Below are 5,364 nucleotides of genomic sequence, written 5' to 3'. Positions count from 1 at the left end.
GAATCAATAGTCTGTTCTTTTGTGTCTTGGCACAATCAAAATTCATTTCTGATTTGCCTGTCAATAATCAATTAAAAAAAAAAAAACTAAAAAGATTGACAAAGAAAGAACATTCATCTAGAGGTCCATACACCAACAGATTCAAGAAGCTCAATGAACCACAAGTTGAGCGCATTTAAAGAGAACTGCACCAAAATCCCATCATCAAATTGCTGAAAGCCAACTATTAGAAAAAAAAAAAAATCCCAAAAGCAGCCAGAGAAAAGGAATATAGATAGGTTAAAAATAAAAGAATAGGAAAAAGACTTCATGTAAATGCTAATTAAGTGGGAGGTGAAATGACTTTGCTAATATTAGACAAAGTAGACTTCAGAACAGGGAAATTACCCAGAATCTTCTAATGACATTTCTGACATTACAGTATCATAGTATCTAATGTCTAATGACAAAAGGTAAATCATCGAGAAGATCTAACAGTCCTAAACAGATATGCCCGATAACAGAGCTTCAAAATATCTGAAGCAAAAGCCAACAGACTAAAAAGAGAAATAGACAAATCCACAGTTACCATTGGAGATGTCAACAATCCCCTCTCAGTAATTGATAGAGTAAGTAGGGAGAAAATCTGCGAGAGTACATCCAGATGCACAGCAATGCATGTACACAACTCTTTGGAGAAGCACAATTTGAATCTGGGCTTTGCCACTGAAAAGTAATGACATAGACTCCTGAGGTGCTATTTGGTCTAGGGTCCTGTCAAGGGAAATAGTTGTCACATGCTTCTCAGCTTATGACGAGATTGAAACAATTCATGTGTCATTGATCATGGGCTCTCCACTTCTGCCCCAAAGCACTGAGAAGCTAAGAGGAACCTGTGTGGGGAGCTTCTCCTTGAATGACTATAATATGAATTGCCTCTTTCTTGGGGACGACAACCCTATTAGGACACAGAGGGCATAAAACATTCATACTCCCTTTTCTGTGTCATTTATCTCTAGAGGATGCTAAATACATGCCAGATAAATCCCCATGTGGTAGATGGATACAGTCATGGTCCCCAGTGAATTGTGCCTCCTTCTATCTATGCCCATGTGTAGGTCATCCCACTGGGACTGTTGTCTTGGTCATGTGACTTCCTTTGGCCAATAGGACGGTCAGCAAAGATGTCCTGGGCAGAGGCTCAAAAGGCACTTGTGAATTAGGATTTTTCTCTCTCTCTCTTTCACTGTTTTTAGAACCCAGCCTCTATATAAAGAAGCCTAGGCTAGCCTCCTAGAGACATGTGAGCCCATTGACAGCAAAGCACCAATCACCAGAAACGTGAGTTAGGCCATCATAGACACCCAGCTCCAGACAAGCAACCAGAAGTGACCCCAGATGAGCTGGGCTAAAACCCAGCCCAGATTGCTGACCCACAGAATTGTGTGCAATAAAATGTTGTTTTAAGTTTTGGGGTGGTTTACTAGCCAACAATCAATAACTTGTTATACCCAAAGCACTGGCCAGCTCTGTACCAAGAAAAGCAGGAGTAGTAACCATTCCTCCGGCTACTCGAAGGAGAGACAGAAAATGTCTCATTATATTGCCTGGGACTTTGGGCTTAACCTCTCCTGACGCAGTCCCTCTCTCAGCCCAGCAAATCAATGTGAATAAAACACATGTGCTGGAAATCCCCTGATGCCCTTCTAGGCAGAACTTTTTGGTTAGGAAAAGAAAAAGAAACTTAATTTGAAGCTTTAATAACCTCCCAATTAGGTTGTTTCTGCTAGCATTAATATTTAATCATGACATTACTGTGACTATTTTAGAATTGAACTGAAATTAAGTATAAATGTTTGATCATAAATAATTTCATTATTAAGGATAATCTGTTATATATGTTTCTGTGCCTATCTTTTATTAAGTTTACTTTTCATGTTGACATTTTTAAGGGCATAATTGTATGTTTTTGTTCTTAGTAATATTGTTACCATATATTAATTATGGCATCATGCCAGGAACACTAGTAATGAACTAAGTTGGATTTTCTACTTTAAGAGCCAGCTATAGGCCCTCTCTCCTACACAACTAACAAATAGATGGTCAGCTTTGAGCTCTACATCGATTCCCTGAATTATTCTTTCTCTCTTTATTTGTGCATAAGCACCATTGCTCTTCAGTTATGGGAAAAATCAGTGAAAATGAGAGTGGGAGGGATGGTTATCTTTGTCCCTTTTTCAGGGGTTTCTTGGAGGCCACATACAGCACCAAAGGAAGGGTGTGTGTGGTAGGCAGAATAATAGTCTCCCAAGGATGTCCACATCCTAATCTCCAGAACCCATGAATATGTCACCATACATGGCAAAAGAAACTTTGCAGATATGATTAAGGACCTAAATTTGGAGAGATAATCCTGGATTATCTGGGTGCACTCAATGTAATTGCAAGGGACCTTAAAAGTGGAAGAGAGGCAGAGGAGAAAGTCAAGGAAGTAGATGTGACAATGGAAGCAGGGTTGGAGTAATATGTGAGAAGGACTCACTTCACCACTGTGGACCTTGGAGATGGAGGAAGGGGACACACATCAAGGAATGGGGGCAGTTTCTAGAAGTTGGAAAATGGGAGGAAATGGATTCTCCCCTAGAACCTCTGAAAATGAGTGCAGCCCTGATTTGAGCCTAGTGAGACCCAGGTCGGACTTCAGAACTGTATGATAACAGATGTGGGTTTGGTTTGGTTTGGTTTTCTGCTTCTGTTTTTTTGGTAGCACCAAGGTTTATTAAGCTGTACCTTGGTACAGGTGCTGGGAATTGCCCATGGTGCTCTTGATGTTCTGCCAATTCTTCTTGAGCAATGACACCAGGAAATTAACAGCTAAGTGGATGTTGTACATGAGCTCATCATCTGTCATCTTCATGTGGCCAACGGCCACTGCCAGACACAGCACCTTCTTCATCTGAGAATTTGATCATGGACTTCACTTCATCCACTTTGGCCACCATGTTCTCATTGAGGGTCAGCAAGGAATGGAACTTGACAGCCTTATTCGGTCCTGAGTCCAGGATTCATGGGCTCTGCTTGATCAGAGATTCTGAAGCCAAAAAGGCATCATACTTCTTGGTCAGCTTCTTAACTCATTTTTTATTCTTGTTGAGTTTCTTCAGTGCCTCAATGTCCATGTGGGGAATATCCACAGCCTTGGCCTCATCACAGCACTGCTGGCCCCCCAAAACACATATGGAGAACTTGGGGTGGGGAGTGGACTTAAGCCTGACGGTGCCCAAGAAGCATTTGTCTTTCTGAGAGTCATAGCTCTTCAAGCTGTTCTGCAGCTCCACCATCTCCAGCATCTTCAAAAACCACGGGCACTTGTACTGGTTCCCATGCAGGATTTCCTGCACCACCTTGTATAGGGTGTCACGGGAGACTTTGCTGCTCATGGTGCCACATGCCATGACCACTGGATAAGAGCTAGATGTGTGTTGTTTAAAGCCACTACGTTGGTGGCAATCTGTTACAGCAGCCACAGGAAACTGATACAGGTGACATCCCCTGGGAGCATCCCAGTGGGATCTGGGCAGTCCCACTCATGAGCTGTGGCAGGAGGCAAGTTGTTTAACCTCTGTAAGCTGGCATTTTCTACTCAATAAAGTGAGGGCAACAGTGGTTACTTCATAAGGTTATTGGGATAATTAAATGAGGTAATTTGCATAAACCTCTTAGCACAGTGTCTAGCTCATTTTAAAGATTTGCTAAAGGTCAATTATTGTTCCCATTATTAAAACCTGCTGTGTCCCACTGTTGTTGTTCACACTTAGTTGTGCCCTGCCCTGGTAGAGGATCCCAGCGCCTGACAAGTGACCTGCCCAGCCTTCCTGGAGGTGGTGTGCACTCCTTGCCTCATTGTTACACTTGGCCCTGGGACTTCTTTGGCCAATGGACTGTGAGCAGACTCCAGCCAAGCCACTTCCAAGAGGAAGCTTTGGGAGCAGGTGCATAGTTTGGCTCAGCCTCTTGTTCTTTTCTCTTTGTGACAAGAAAGACATTTCCCAGATAAGGGCTGCTCCTTCCACCTGAGTCCTGGCTGCGAAGACACATGGCACAGAGCCACAGCACATGTAAAGTGAGATGTAAATGTTTATTGTCATAAGTCATTGAGATTGGGGGGTTGTTTGTTTTCATAGTAAAGTTGACAAACACACCTCTCATAGATACTGGTTAGAGTCTGCCAGCTCACACACATGCACACACATCTCCCTCCAGACTGTCTACAAGAACTACACTTGGCCTATAACTACTCTGACACTCATGTTAGTATTCTATAATACTAATGCTAGGAACCCTAACTAATATTAGGAGGCCCTAACCATAGTTAATCCAAGCACAAATGGACACTTGGCCTCATGTGGGCAAATAAAGGCTTTTCCCAAGAAATTTGGAATTATGACCTGGACGCAGCTAGAGAGTTTTGCTTAGGTCTATAAATAATAGCAAAGATTTGGGAAAAGGGGGAAATCCTAGAAATTATGGCTTGATCATCTTGGGCCTTGCAGTTGGAGAAACAGAAAAGGAATATCTGCAGAGACAGAAAAGTAGAGATGCAAGAGAAGAAGACATGGCAGCCTGAGTCCCTCACGGTTTTCTACTCCCTGAACATGGTTTACCCTGAGGCCCTTGTGCTCCATGGATAAGCCAGTCTCCTTTCAATAAATCCCTCCTCCTACTTAAGTAATCCCAAGTTGGTTTCTTTAACCTTGAACCAAAAGTATCCTGACTGAGATGAAGTTCTAGGCAAAGGTGTCACTATTAGGAGATAACAAGGAAAAGTTTCCATCTATGAGAATCCCGAAAGTCCTAAGAAATCAGTCTGCACATAACAGAGAATACAACCTCCCCTCTTCCCTGTCTGACTGAGCCCCATTGGTGCAGAGCTCATAACTCCCCACTTGCTGTAAAACTGACCTTTTCTGAGCACATGAGTCAGAGAGGTAGAAGAAGATGGTTTCGGTACAATTAGTTCACCATTAAACATATATATTAGAGTCCTACTCTGTTCTAGACACCATGATAGCAGGAGAAACACAAAGAAGATAGCCCCATCCTGCCATTTGTGAGCATATAGCTTAGCAGAGGATAAGAGGGTAGGAAAGAAGCTCAAAGAAAAGGTTTCAGGTGGGAGGTTGGGCCCCATCTCCACCACTAACTAGCTGCGCAGCTTCAGGAGTCATTCCACCACTCTGGCCTTCAACCTCCCATCAACAAAATGAGGGGCTAGATTAAATGATTTTTACAGGTTTTTCCATGACACCTGGTCCATTGTCACTATAGCTAAGATCTGATAAGCAAAAATTAGCCACTGCCTTGGACTGTCAGTAACTTCCACAT

General features: G+C 42.7%; 1 pseudogene; it reads right to left on the bottom strand.

Annotated features, from left to right (window-relative positions):
* Nucleotides 1–2,678: 2,678 nt before the first annotated feature.
* Nucleotides 2,679–3,419, bottom strand: LOC118535076 (large ribosomal subunit protein uL1 pseudogene; annotated as a pseudogene).
* Nucleotides 3,420–5,364: the final 1,945 nt, after the last annotated feature.

This window comes from Halichoerus grypus, chromosome 15 (genome assembly GCF_964656455.1).
Source record: "Halichoerus grypus chromosome 15, mHalGry1.hap1.1, whole genome shotgun sequence".
In the NCBI taxonomy this organism is placed as follows: Eukaryota; Metazoa; Chordata; class Mammalia; order Carnivora; family Phocidae; genus Halichoerus; species Halichoerus grypus.
This window is presented reverse-complemented; position numbering and strand designations above follow the sequence as displayed.